General features: G+C 40.9%; 1 long non-coding RNA gene across 1 annotated transcript in view; it reads right to left on the bottom strand.

Annotated features, from left to right (window-relative positions):
- Nucleotides 1-3,095: 3,095 nt before the first annotated feature.
- LOC135446727 (uncharacterized) overlaps nt 3,096-15,491 on the bottom strand; it is a 160,969-nt gene continuing 148,573 nt past the window's right edge. The window contains exon 4 of the long non-coding RNA XR_010439876.1: nt 3,096-3,194. This is a non-coding gene — a long non-coding RNA (uncharacterized LOC135446727). The remainder of the gene's footprint in view (nt 3,195-15,491) is intronic.

The raw sequence follows: 15,491 nt of genomic DNA, 5'->3' as shown, positions 1-15,491 counted from the left end.
TCAGAGGGACAAAGCACTCTCACTGCCAGAGTTTCCTGTGGCGGACTTGGGTCAATCACTTAATTAAGGGCAGTGTAATCAGCCCTGTGGGCACTGGTCGTGGTGATCGTGATTTTGGATATCCTTAATGTAATGTCTGCAGGTCACTCAGTGTTACCTCTCAAATACCTTAACAATCTAGTTCCCTAAATACTAGCCCTAACTGGTGTAAGTCCAACCTTCCCTGTTCTAAAATAAATGTAATTGATGTTACTATTTAACAAAATCTTGGGGACTCTGTAAAGAGAATTAAAGTACAATTCTTTATCTGTGCAGGTTTTGGGAGAGCAATGAAGACCAAATACTAGCTGCCCCTTTCCATGAGAAATTATTCAAAACCATCTGCCATAAATCTCACCTGTTCATGGATCCCATGAACAGGTGAGAAAGGTATAGGATAGATTCCATTTCAAGTCTAATAAACAATAAAACTCCTTTGAATTGACTGAGACCAAACTACTGAGTGAGAGGTTAAGTGTCAAAGGGATCTGGAATTTTGGACGTTTTTCTGTTGCTTTGTTCTTTAAAATTGGAAGGGCTACCTACCATGGCAAATGTTGACCATATAGGGATGAGGGGGAGAGATAAAGAATGAAGAAAGGTCAATAATGCATTAGTGTACCTTTAAAAAAAACTATATTTGTCTTAATGATTTAAAGATATATTAACAGTGCAGGAAGGTTTTGCTGTTTAAGTTTTCTAAGGAGTTTATAATTCATACAAACATCTCCCTGTTTTTTAATGAGCACTTCAGGAGCACTTGGAACATTTCTCCATGATGTTTTACCAAGTCAAACATGCAATAGAAGCCTGTTTTTCTCAGTTACCTTTTGGATTATACCAGTGAAAATTAACTGTGCAAGGAGCATCAACTACAACAGGCTGCTGAAGGAGGTATGACCTGTGGCCTCTGCTTGGCTCTGGGGATTTGTACTTTATCAATTTTTTCAGCATGTGTGACTGGACTGGCTGCTAGAACAAAAGCCTGATGCAAAGACTATTTTTTCTGGGTCTCCTGAATCTGTGAGATATCTTTGGGTTTTGGGGCTTTTCTTGTGATTATTGTTAAAACTTTCTAAAGGAGGAACACTGTGTATAGTGTTGATAAAACAATATGAAATATGATTTTTGAGATTGCATGTTTTGTTAGTATCAATGAAAGCACACTTACTGCCATGGAATTCAGAAGAGGTCAACTCACCAGCAGCAAAATTGACTGCCCCAAACTACATAGAAAATGTGATCTAAATACAATAGCTTAAGGAACAGCAATTCATATCTTCAAATATTAGAGAACAATTAGGCAATTTATGCTACTTGAAGATTTACTTTACAGTTCCAAAATACTCAATGGAGAAACAAACACCTTACACAGTACATGCAGAAATTAACCCTAAAATATTTACTTTCAACAAATGCAGCTGTTTTTGAAGAAGATGATTTAGCGTGCTCTGCTATTCTATAGTGGAATGAATCCATCATAGAACTGGCTTCTCCCTGTTTCAGTATTAAAACAAAGGGGATATGCTGGCAGTGCAGCACCCTGGGAATTCAGCTCAGAAGTCCAATTAACAACAACTAATTCCCCATACTGCCTATTTACCCATAAGATTTGGCTAGATATAATAAGTCATGCATTTTGCATTTAAGCTTTTAATGCCCAGAGGATAACAAAAATCTATCCTGATCACTTTTTATTTTCATCATATCAAGAGAGAAGAAAGCATCATTCCTTCCCTCTTCAGTTAAGTGCATCCATATCTTTATGCTAAGTCTATGAATGAGCTGCCTCCTATCTTCTCCCTGTGTCTCCTTACCCTACTTCTCCATAAATGCCTTCATTCTTCAAGAAGACCTGAAGGTAAAAATCCCTTTGGATGTGTGTTCTGAATAGCTAGCTACATGTAAAATTATTCACCTTCAAACAATGATGTACTGCACATTCACTGGACCAAGTCTCCTGCCCTTTAGACTGTCACGCTGTATTTATTGTATGCAGCCTACACTCCCCTCACACCAGATTTCACTGCAGGAGCTATCAAGGCACAGCCCAGCTGTGAACATATTTTAAAAGCTAAAACTGTAATGTACTGTAAATGGTAATGGCCAGGCTATAACATGCTAAAGATTAGGCAAATACTTCCAATAATTAGAATTATCTTCTGCAACTCAATTTTGCTTACAGTGTAAGTCAGATAAAACTAAATTCTCCAAAGGTAAATGCCCAGAACAATTCTACACACTTTAGATGCAAAAGGGAGAGAAGCAGAGAGAAAGCAAGCAAGTAAATATGTGCACATGGGGCTTTGGATATTCCTTGCTAGGTAAAACCTAAGCTCTACATTAATAATTAGGGACACATTAAAATATCTATCTGTCCAGATACATTTTTATTGGTATCCAGCAGGAAACAATTAAGGCCTAGAGGTACCCATAAACCTCTGTATTTATGAAGTTTTGTAACACAGAAATAATGCAAATTCACCTTGATTGAAGGGAAATTGGAAGAAAAATTAAATGGCTTGAGAAGCAAACAATGGAGCACATTAAATCATAAAGCATCACACTGCTAGAACACAAGATGTGACACTGGACTGAAAGAAATGTCTGGACCAATGTTAGGTAGCAATGCCTGCAGAGCAGCAGGTTACTGTACAGAAAGCTGCCTACAAAATATTTCTGCAGCATTGTACTTTGCTGTGCATTACAAAAATCCCAGAAAGTGTTATTTTTTCATGAAGCTGTGATGAACTTGGCTTATGCTTGGCATCAGACTGGCTGCTTCTTATGGGGGTTTCCGAGTTGCATATTTGCAGATTTCAGGCCAGACTTTCAGAGGGGCTCACAGCCAGATTTCTAAGCACTTGGCTGCCAAGCTGCAAGCCTGGCTTCTCACTGGTCCAGGAATCAGAATGACTCAATGGAAACCAATCTCCTATGAACATCCCAGACTAACTGGCTGATCAGCAGCTATGCCTGTGACAGAAGCTGAGACAGCTAAATGCAGTATTTCTGACACAGTTAGACGTGAATTTTAGTACCTGTCTGCACAGAGATGGCAGGTGCAAAGAAGGGTCTGCTATTAACTTCTGAATGAAAGTGCTGGCTTCATTTTCTTCTTGTGCAGATTTTCTGATTGCTCTGCACCCTCTTCCCTGTGAGCAGCAAAAAGAGCAGAAGTTGAACAGGCTGATCCCAAATAGGGCTCTGTGGAGGGCAACACAACATCCCCATTTCTGTCACACCCCATGGTCAAATCTCCTGCTTGCTGGGAAGCAAAGGACAGCAGCGCTAATGATGCTCTCCCTTCTAAAGCTGCTAGATGTTAAGTGCTTTGAGGAGATTGAAGACAAGCATTAAATTTTGATTAAAGGGACACTGCCAACTTACATTAATCTTAGAATTTAGGATTTATAACAGGCAGGCAAAGGTGGAGGAGAGCTTGCATGTTGGCTGTAAATATTTCTTTGCAGCAGGATAAAGACCTTATCTGCTGAGAACAGAGGGCATCAAAATTAACTTGAATAGAAAACTAACAAGGTACACTTTAGTTTTGCTGCTGAGGGAGAAAGAATGTAGATGGGGAGATACCATGTAGCTTCCCAAATGTAACAGTGCACCAGTTAAATTTTGTGTGTGAAAAGCTTGCTTGTTTGTTGCTTAATGTGGTTTTCACAGTGATAAAAAGCCACACTAAAGTCCTCTTTGAAAGAATTGACAAAAGAGTAGAGTCACAGGAAAGGTTAGTACAGGTGAGCTGGCACATGAACTAAATGCCTTTCATCTGCTTTTCTTTTAAAGTGAATACTTAGAAATGGTGAAGCTATCTAGTGTTAAATGTGTGGTCTACTGCAGCTGATGAGAGAGTAGCTAATTACTTTCAACAGAGATATTTTCTGCAAACCATTTTGCCTATAATGAGACCCAAATCTGAACCAAGTTTTTCAAGGGAATAGCCTAAAAGGCAGCAACTCATTGTAACTTCAATGTACACTAGCCTTATAGAAAGGATATTATCCAGAAATGCTCATTCTCAGAGAAACTATGGAAATGTGAATCCAGATCCCCATCTGATAAAAAACAGCTCCCTGGACAGAGATATGTTGATTTATAATAGCCACAGCTCTGACCCCACATCCCAATGGAATTAGCTGCAGCCACAGAAATCTTCTGCAAAAAAGATCAGTTTGGTCTTGTCTCAACCAAAAGCTGGGGGTTTGCTGCAGAGTTCTCTGCTATCTTGGCAATATCCAATTGAACAAGCCCTTAAAAGGAACAGGCAAAATAAATCTGAGGGAAAAGTAACAATGACCCTGATTTTCTTTTAGCTCTTCATAAAGTACAAAAAAACTGAAACAGACCTCAGACAACAGGACTTATGGCTTCAAATGAATTTTGAGTGCAATGACACTACCCCTCCCAGGGTATATGCAGCAGATGAGAGGTGTTTCCCAAAGCTGTAGCCTTAAGTATATAGGAGATGTAAGAGGAAGGATGAAATAAGGCCATGCTACTGTTCCGGAGATGGTAGAGTGCAGAAGAGTGCTTGAACACAAATTGAAAACTACTTGTTAAACAAGGTTAATTTGTTCTCCTTCCAGAGCATAAAATGGCTTCAAACACTTCTAAACTAGGTCATTTGACTGCTCAAGAAATACATGGTGCTAGCAGCTGTCTTTAGCAACAAGTTTATTGGAGAGTTTGATTGCATCCCAAAAGCATGCTAGATATTTCTGACCATATCAAAGAAAACTCAACTATGTTATCAAGGCACACTAATGAGGTGGTTTGTTTAATTGAAATACTTTAAGTTTCCATGTAGTACAGCATGAAAAAATCATTATTTTCATTAGATGAGCTACTCGTTAGCTGAAAATCTAAGTTACAAAATATCACAGTGTGAGATAATAAATATATTGTAAAACACATTAAATCCAGGTTATTAAAAAGAAGTTCTATTTAAAATATAGAGCCATGTAACTTGGGCATGCTACCTTGTACTAGGAATCAGGTTTGGTTCTTTGAAAAAAATAGCCAGACCCAAAGGACCTCACCATGCTTTCACTGAAATCACTGTCAAAACTCTGACCTATTTTAGCCTGGATAAATTATTTCATTATTTTGTGTCACAATTCTGCACTAATGGGGTTTGTGTGCAGCAGCTGGAAGTTCTGAAGCTCATTGAAAGACCCTCCATTTTAGCCATTGCTGCTCTGTTTAATGCAATCATTGATAGAAAGTCTGGAAGCACTTTATAGCTTGAAATTTTAGGGGCAAATGTTTACCTAAAAGTGTAAGACATGGAGGATTTGTGAACTTCATGTAAAAACATGCATCTCCATGGGGTATCTCACGTGTGTTTGCAGAGCAGGAGTTTAAGAGCTGTACTGGTCTCATCAAGAGGATGCAATTTGTATCCATGATGAGATTTGGGATATAAAGGGTAAAAATGGCTGGAAGGGTTCTATAGAACCCATCTAGTCCAATCCCTCTGCTCAAAGCACGGTCAGATGGAGCACTTTGCAAAAAGCTGCAGGGAGTTGGGTTTGGAATACCTCCAGAAATGGTGACTCCACAACTTCTTTGAGCAACCTGTTCCTGTGATTGACCACTTTCTCAGTAAATACATTTTATTTTAAGTATAAATTGGATTTACCATATTTCAGTACTTGTTGTATTTCAGGTTTTGGGTTCTTTATTCTCCCTCACTCAGTATTTCTACAGATTGGGAAGATTCCCCTTGAGCCTTCTCTTCTTAATGAGCTCAGGGTCCTACTGAGGGTTCTTCCTCATCACGTGCATTTAAACACTGACTTGAGATGAGGACAAAATTGTATTTTGGTTATCAATTCACAGCTGGGCTTGGTCCATATGAAAAAAAGACTAAAGTAAGACTCTGGTTTAACTATTGTTTTATGTAATTCTACAATGGGGTCAAGTTTTATCCTTTGTCCCTGCACACCCCATGCCACCCTCTGTCTTTTCTGTGTCTTAGACTAATGAGGTCATGATGTCCTCAATTCTCAGAGCAATGGTTCCTTCCTAAATTATTGCTACACATTTGCCAAGGGATCTTCTCTCTTATCTTGCTCATGCTATTCCTCTCTTTTCTCCCCTGCTGAGAGATTAGTCCACCAGCCTTGGGAAAGTGTCCTCACAGCCTTTCTCTGTCATTAATCCCGCCAGCACAGGTCACCAGGGCTGTGCAGAGACAGCCACAAGATTTAGAAGCCACATCTTAATTCCCGAGGAGTCCTGGGCATGCATTCAGGCTGCCTCCACATGTTGGCAGCCAGGGATGTTGACACATCTTCACAGCTATTGCTCTCCCTGTCAGCTAGAGTCAAATCAGTGACACTGAATGGTGCCACCAAGAGCACATGGGCATGGAGGAGATACAGCAGGAGTGCTGGAAGATCCCCTTAGCCAGCGAGCCAGCCAGAGATTCAGGAGAGGGTACAGATTAGAGATGGCACAGTAATCTCACAACTGGCCAAATCTGGAGCCTAAGCAATACTTATATGGAGATGAGCATGCATTAAAGGCTGCCAATGTGACAGCAGAGAGGGCCAATATTTCAGCTTGCCCAGGAATGGGCATGCTGCCCTCATAGAGCCACCTGCTGAGATCAGTCATGCCAGAAATGCAAGTTATCCTGGTAAGGCAGGTGCCTGAGGGGGATCAAATCCTCAGTCAAAACCAAAGGGAAAATAAAAGGGCAAAACCCTGAGCCCCAGGCCACCTTCATACACCTGGCAAGAGCCCCTCTGCAGCCAGCCTGCAGACTGTAAACTCCAGAGGCTGGAGCGCACAGAATGAGAGCTGCACCTCATGCTCCTGCCTCTTCACTCAGTCATGAAAACAGACTTTTTTCTTCTTCCACAGAAACCAAGTTGCACATTTTGGAGTTATCTCTTGCTCTCCTCATTTTCTGTGGGTTTTGTTAGACATTTTTAGAAGACTTTCCTTTTTTTACCAACTGGGCCCAATAGGGATGTGGCTTGCAGATTAGTACAACTGTTAGCTCCCTTTAATAGGGCTTTTCTTATCCCATTTAAGTAGAATAAAGAAGCTTCATTTGTTAGCTTAAAAAAAAAAATCAAGACCTTAATTCTTGATCATTGCTCCCCAGTGGACCCAGTTGGAATTCTCTCATCATCACTGATCAAGTCTCGACTTTTTTTGTTTGCTATTCAATTTCATTTCCTTTCATCCCTTCAAAGCACTAGCAGGCTTTCAGCCCTGCTGAAACATAGGATGGGGCTTTAAGTACATTGCAGTGAAATCCCTGTAGCAATGGAAAACTGATGCATAGCATTTAGCTATGTACCATCTCTTCCATAAAACCTGCATTTACATTATATTAAAATTAACCTGCTGACTCGTTTAATCATAAAAATTAATATTCCATTTGTCTCTTCGCATTATTTATTTGATGCAGAGAGACTGCCAGTCAATTCCTCTGATTTCAGACCTGGGAAATTTTTATCTCACAGCAGCATAAAAATCTTTCTGGTTACTAAGCTGCAGTAGATCACCATCTGGAACCATTGCTAAAGTAATACACACTGAATGTTTTTCATGTCATGGATAAACTTGCTCTGATGTTTTATAAATGTTGGGGATTTTTTTTTTTACAGATACCAAGATGAGTTTGCAAGGAAGATCAGCACAGAGAGCAAGTCTGCACAACAGTTTTCCAGTTAGGATACAGGCCATCTAAGCCCCTTCTCCAGTTTTTTGTGCCTATCATTTCCTATGTGAGGAGATGCCACAGCAGTTTTTGAGTAAAATCTTCCTTAGATCTGCTCTGTGAGTTCTCCTTGAGGATGAATGTTGCCAAAGCTGTTAGCCCTTGCACATGGGAAAAGCTGTTTTGATAAACTGATGAGTGTAAGCCACTGCTGGACCATTCCAGGTAAGACCAATGCAAAGCCTATCTACCTGTTATCATTTTTGTTCTTCAGGGTCCCTGTAATTTTCTGTATGGGCAAGTCCCAGTTTCCAGAGAGGGTCTGAGTAAACAGAAGTGCTCTGTCTGCTCAGCCCCATATATTTTGCAGCTTAGTTTTTGTGCTGAGGGTTCTCATCTATGTTTTTAGGTTTCTCCTAGGTGTTTCAAGACTTATGTGCCCGAAGGAAGTCATCATTCAAGATGTTTACCTGGCAGAAACAATATAAAATACATGTTCCTTCAACCGCAGCTGGCAGAGAGAAGGAGACACGGCTGAAGACTTGCAGGCAGGAGTGTGCCCAGCAGAGAGCCCTTTGCCCAAGAGCAAACAGGCACACTGCTCTGTGCAGTGAGCGCTGGCACACGGCTCCGCCTCAGCCCAGCTGACACCACCCAAATGCCCCAGAGTTTCAGTGCTCCAGGTCTGCAGCCAGCTTGTGGCTTCTCCTTGGAGGGCTGGACTGTGGGAAAAGAGCTCCCTTGCACCTTGCCAGAGCATGGGAACAGCTGCAATTCGAAACATATAAATACTTTTTTACCCCAAGCAGTTTCCAATTAATGTGCAGATGGAAACCACATAGATGGTCTGTGGGAGAGAATCTTTGCTTGGCAAAAGATGGATTATGGCTTTTATGAAATGCCATAAGAGCTCTAGGAGCAGAGGGATTTGTTTTTTAAGATCCCAGCTCCCCGTTCAGGGTGCTGAGATTTATACTGAAGGACTAGTGTTTCTGGAATGTAAGTCAGTCATTTTATGGATCTGGGATGCAGAAGAGAGTTAAGAAAATACAATTTCTGTAAAAATTACACAATTTTGTATACAAGGGAGGAAGAAGTAAATTGGGCTGAGGGAAGCCTGTCAGATCTTAGAGGTCAGTGGCAGAAGAGGACCTAGAAACATCAGTGGGCACCCACCAAAATAGTGGGAAAATGAAGAAAGCCCAGAGAAGTGAATCTTCTCCAACTCTTATCTAGAATCAGCATCCAAAATAGGTGGAATTTTCTTGCAAATTCATTTTCAAATCATCACAGCTTTACCCAGAACACATAATTTTTCACTCTTAAATTCCATAATGAAGATGAAATCACAGTGGGACACTTTCACCTCAAAAAATGTTAGGTCATGTCGTTTACCAATATGAATCCCCTGCCATCCTTTATATAGCTGAAAGTGCTACACACCTGTGAACATTTTTTTGTTTGAAAGGAAAAGAGGAGATGGAGGATTCTAGTTTTAGACTTTAAACCTAAACAGTTTAGATTTGATTATTTTTCCTCAAATTTCCCTTTATGTAAAACAAAACCGAATTTAATCTTTGCTTGTCCATTCTGCTTTTTTCAGATAATTACCTCCACGTGATTACTTTGCAAATAATTAATTTGTAAACAATTATTTGTAAGCCTTTAGAGCTCTTCAGATGATAAAGTGGTAGAAAAATACAGGACATAATAATCTGTTCTGTCTTCTTTTTGCTAGCATCACTATAACTCATTCTCTTCCTCTACATTTTTCCACAAATACTGCCAAAGAAGGAATGATGTTGCTGAGGAATCACACTACCAGAGAGTGGTTTTAAAGTCAAGAGGCACATTTTTTTCTGAGTTCTTTTTTTTAGGTAAATGTATCATCATTCTAGTTTTCAAGCATGACTAGTATAGCTAATGGCCCTTTCATCCACTGACATTTGAGCTGATTAGGTCAGGGGGAGAGTGAAGGGCCTTTGCCATAATGCATGTGGAACACATTGTACATGGAACCCTCCAAGCAGCTTCCACCTGGCATCACCATGTCCCAGATGGATTATTTTGGGTTATTGTAACAGGTTGGTTATTAGTAGGGTTATTAATATAACAGGTTCCCCATAAGCATTTCCCAGGGAAGGATTTTGCCTTCATGTATAGAACCTAAAAATACATCAAAAAGCAAAAAATTAAGCTGTGTTTGGAACTGAACATATGGGCTTTTAAAAATAGTGATTTTTTGTGGAGATAAAAATCTATGCTGAATTTTGTTGTTATTAACTGCAGTTTAGAATTTTTTCTGCATATGTATCCATTCTCAATAGAGGGCAGTATAGGATGAAAATGTAACTCAGCCTATTCACTTTGTTGTGTTCGGATCAATTCTCTAATATTCTTTTAACTGGCTTTAAAATGGATCCTTTCATCTTGAAAAAGAAGGAAGCAAGAATGTTGGCCATCTGGGAGACACACTGCCAACACCCAGATGTTTGCATCCTTCTGTACAATTTAATCAATGCAACACCAGTTTGTTCTGGGTGGAGGGGAGAGTGAAAGCATGGGAAGAAGGGAATAGGGCTGTCCTTGTAGGGGGAAGTCACTAGTCCTATGCCTTCACAAGGGAAAAATCCTGTCATTGCTCCATGCCTGCTGTCTATTAGCTCATAGTAACCCTGGGAAACAACCCTGAATTCTCTCAGTGAAAACATGTGAAAAGGTAGAAACTTCCCATGCACGCGTCAGTATAATTATTGTGCCAGAAACAGTAGCAGCCTTAACTCCCCGGAGGTTTTCCTTACAGCTGGTGAGCTGGGTTGACTTCAGCCCAAGCTGTGCAAACCAGGTACCCCCAGCTGGGTGCTGGGAGGAGGTGGCACTGCCCCTCACAAGCAGGGTGGGACACAGAGTGGCCTTGACAGAGTGGCTGCTGTGCTCAGGGCACGGGGAGAAAGTGTTGAGATGGGGCTGCGAAAGGAAGCCAAAGCCTGATGGAAGGAAGAGCTGGAACATCTCGGAGCTGGGGCACAGCCAAGGTGGGAAAGGGCACGATGGAGCAATAGCAGGGCAGAGTTCTGAGCTGCCCTTTGGATGTCTTGAAGTCTAGACTGAATACCATAATGAAGGCTCTGCCTTTTGCTTGAATCCACAAGCACCTCTGTGGGGTGTCCTTGGCAGAAGTGTGGCTGTCTTGGAAACATGGCTAGGACTACATATATGCTTAGTTGATTTATGATGCATATCACAATAGTCTAATCTAGTCCCAAGGGTTAAGAATAGCACAGTCCTTTCCACAACATTCACTGTGAAAAGGAATGAGTCTACCTTTTTGCACCTGCCAATTATAGATATGTTTGCCATCCCAATGCCCTCTTCTCCATTTCACATCTTGTTCCCTCATATTCATTCCCTGTCTTGCAGAGCCCTTCCCATCACTGCTGTCTCAGATCTGCTGCTTGTCTTAGTTCTGACACATGCAGCTCCAGTGCTGACAGCACATTATCCTCTCTGTACTATCATCATGTCATGCCTGATCTATCTCCCCTGACCATCCACCTCTACTCGATCCCCATCATTCACACTTAGCTTTCCCAGGTCTTTTTAATCAGCAACGGTAATTAAAGCTTGCCAGAGACCAGGTAAATTACTGCATATTATAGCTCTCTGACCATTCTTCTTGTTCCAGTGCAGAACAGCAGACGGTGCCTGAGGTAGCCCACAGTGAGACCACAGTAAAATCTGTGTATTTAGGTTTATCCTCCTCAGTCTTTACAGAGAAATGTAGCAAGTCTACTCCAGCTGACAGCAAAAAGCAAGAGGACAGGAAAGAAGAGTCTGTTGGGAATTCGAATGGGGCAGTTCAAAGAATTTGAGATTGAGGGAAAGGTCTTTTTGGTTCAGAACATGTTACAAAGAAGTCACAAATGTTGGATCAGAACTCAGTTTATAGGCAGATTGTGAAAAGAAAGAGAAGGAAAGAGTTGCCTCAAAAGGATGAGGAAGAGGATGCCTGTATAGATGATCTTCCACTGGAATCTGACAGCAGTATAATGTGGGATAGAGAGCAAGTCCAAATCTCTCACAGCAGTAACCAGAGCTGGGCATCTTTCCATAAAAGGCAAACAAACACATAAACAGAAAGGCAAAGCCACAACTCAGTGAATCATTTTGGACAGGTATTTGCTTGCATCAGCCAGAATTCTACTGGTGCTCCTTTTCAATTATATCCTATGTACCAAGCTTAAATGGGCTGCACTTTGAAAAGAGAAAAGTGGCAATCTTTTCCTAAATAGCTCACTTTCCTGTAAATGCCAATATGAAGAGGGCCGGAAGGTTTGCTAGGGAGAGAAGCTAGATGCTGCTGTCTTCCCAGTCCCTGGTGGCTGAGCTCCTCTGCCTTTTAGCTAGCCTGCTGCAGCAGCTCTGTTCAAAGCTGGAGAAGTCCCACTGGTGCTGCTGGCACACTTGGGCCCCAGCGATGGGAGCTGTGGATGCACCAGCACAGCCGGCTCAACAGCACATTTTCCCGGGAGGTGCTGAGACTGCTTGGGACAGTAAATAATTAGCTTTTCTGCCTTTGGCTATAGAAATGATTATGAATTTTTAAGCAATGAGAGTGATTGAAGAAATTTCTGTTTGCTTTCTCTTAGCTGTGTTACAAAGTTTAGCTTCAAGAAGGAAAATACCCTCAGAGGAGGTTGACAGACAGGTGGGAAAATATAAAGATGCTAAGAGATCAGAAGAAATTCAGTGAGCATTAAAAGCTAGGGGAGAATGTCCTGATAAAGGGGGATGACGTTCATAACAAAGGAATTATCTTTCTTATTCAGTCCTTTCTTTATCTGATAACAGGCCATTCCCTGAGAAAGCTGACTCCTGGGAAGTTAGTTTCAAGCTGAACATGAAAGTTCATTTTTTTGGCAGAAGTTACTTTCTCTTTAATTTATTTATTTTTGTAAATTTATCCTAGTCCTCTCTCTTTTCTTTTTTTTTTTTTTTTTTTTTTTAATTAACAGAATGTTGAAAGATACTGTAGAGAGAAGTTGTCTCTATTAGGACACATAGGATTTAATCTCAGAAGTATACTACCTCCCCCATGGCCTGCTCAGGGCTGCCTGCGTATGCCTCCTCTGTTGATGGCAGTTCTGCCTCCAGGACTCTTGTCCTCTCTGGCAGACTGGCAGTAAGGGGTCCCCTGATGCCACATTTTTGTAAGCTTGGCTCTTGATCAACCTCCTTGGCATGGCAATGAACCTGGAGGAATTTAATGTTTTGCACACAATGCCTCACACTTGTTAACTTTATGTCTTGCCTTGTCAAGTGAAATCAATATTGATAATAATAAATCCATTAGCAATTAATTATAAATGAATTATCATTCCCTGAAAAATACAAGGTACAAAACACAGTAAGACATTTTCTAAAGGTTCCCTGTTAACCTCCTCTGTTGCATAAATGTTTTCTAATGGTTTTAAAACCCTTACTAAAGCATTCTGTTTTTTCAGCTGCTCCTCCATCTTGCCCTTGACCCACCAACTGGCTGGGTCAGAAGGCACCTTTCCCCAGATGATTTTAATCCTACTGTTACTCAGGCACAGCAAACACCACATTCCTTCTGTTGTTGCAAAGAGGGCTACAAATCTGACCACACTGAAAAGGCCAGTATTGTAATGTCACAGGAATGTACATTCAAAACTTCTCCAGGGTGGCACTGAGGGCCCAGAACAATTTTCCTGAGGTGTGATACCTAAAACTTGCAACTGTATTATCCCACCATGGCACCATGAACCATTTTCCCTACTGGAAAGACTAGATTAGTTGTGATTGCAGACTGGGGATTTCTTTAAAACCAGTGGGAGAAGCTGAATAAGGCTTCTCCAAATCCTTCAAGCAGGAGACCAACATGTATTTTACATCTTGTGGAGGAACATGAGGAAAGAATGGGAGGTTCTGCTAAACAGAGTAGCTGTATGGCTTTAAAAACTCTTCCCAGAAAAGCTGACACAGGGAAGACCTAATTTCTTACTGTTGAAATGACACCAGCGTGACTAGAGGTACCAGTTAGAAAAAGCAACTACACCCAGCTCAAGTCTTTTCCCTTCAAAGTCCTTCTTCATAAATGTATAAAGCTGAAAGTCTTGGAAAGAATCTTCTGCAGTCATTTTCTCTTATACCTTCCCATGAGTCAGAATAAGGTTTAACCACCTCCTCCCTGTAAGGTGTTGGTCTAACCTGTTCTTTAATCAGCCAATGAAAGGGCTCAATATCCAGACAAAACCTAGTTCCCAAAGCATAGCTTCACTTTTTTTTCTTGCAAATGGTGTTGATGTTTTTTTTATCCTTCTCACAGTGGCCATGGAGAACAAATGATGGCTGTCCTCTTTAAAGCAATTGTTTACATATTGAAAAACTCATACGTTTTCAGCCATAGTCTTTTTCCTCTAGACTAAACAAACTCAGTTTCTTTAACATTTCCTCATCCCCATGTTTTATAAAGCTTTTATCATTCCTGTTGCTTTCTTCTGGACAGTCTCCAATTCATCTACATCCTCAACTCTGCTGGACCCTGCCTCAACTCTGCTGGGCCCTGCCTGACAATCTGTTGCTAAGAAAAATGCCACACTTCTGAGTGAGATGCTAGAGATCTGTTTCCAGATTTAGCACTTTTCCATGGTAGATGTAAGCATTTTAGTTTCTGTTAGTACTGATAAATATATATGTATACATATATAATTAAACAAACAAAACAACACTAAGTCTCACATTCTTGAAGGCAATTTGTCAGTTTTGCACTTCAGTGGCTGCTGTCTTTATAAAACACTTACATGTGTTCCATGGAACTTCCTCCACCCAGCAGCATGGCTCCTGAGCCAGTCAGAGGCCTTGCAGTCGGCAACCCTTGTAGAAGAGCCTCTTACAAGGCAACGTAATTAAAGTCAGCATTCAAAGCACTTCAAATAACCAAAAAACCTACCCACCCCCAAACAGAGGCAAAATCAAAGAGTCTGTCATGGAATGAAACCCAGCAACCCTGAAGGCATGAGCAACCAACCTAAAGAAATTACATGCCAACAGAGGGAAATAAGGCAGGAACTAATGGCATCAACAGTTGAAAAACAAACAAATTCAGGAGACTTCAGAAAGGGAGTAACTGGGCTACCAAATTACATGTTTTGTAAGTATTTGGAATAAGGAGGAACATGTGTGGCTAGTGTGTTCAGGCTTGGTTTAATCCTGACCATGGAAAGCGTTGGGTGTTTCCTCCTTGGTGTCAGTCATGGCTACCAGCAAACACTTGTGTAGTTTTGAGAGGTCCCACACTCACAGTCAAACCAGAAACTATTGTCTATGCTATTGTCTTCTTGCTAAGCTTAGAAAAGGGACTGTGCACTCAAAAGCCCATCTGTTTTGTAGATCACTATGAGCTACAAACCTCATCACATCAACAACCTTAAGATGTTGTAGCTGCTATCATGAAGCTTGCAACTTTTGCTGGTAGCTTGTTTATTCAAGAGGGGCACACAACTCAAGAGCAGTTTGATTTCCAAAGATATTTTTTTTTCTTCTGTGGGCTGACTGAAGTTGCACAAAATTCTCAGCAAAATACAGAGTAGTCAACTCATATCTGATTTGAACTCTTTATCAAAAGCACCTCCTTGACTTCCTCTTCCAGGAAAATTCATGGATCCCTGCACATAAATTCAGGGATATGTTCACTAAGCTAAGCAACAGCTTTATCACCCATACATTGGCTCCTTCT

The sequence above is a fragment of the Zonotrichia leucophrys genome, chromosome 4, assembly GCF_028769735.1.
Source record: "Zonotrichia leucophrys gambelii isolate GWCS_2022_RI chromosome 4, RI_Zleu_2.0, whole genome shotgun sequence".
Classification (NCBI taxonomy): domain Eukaryota; kingdom Metazoa; phylum Chordata; class Aves; order Passeriformes; family Passerellidae; genus Zonotrichia; species Zonotrichia leucophrys.
The sequence above is the reverse complement of the archived record's forward strand: the minus strand, read 5'-3'. Positions and strand labels throughout refer to the sequence as shown.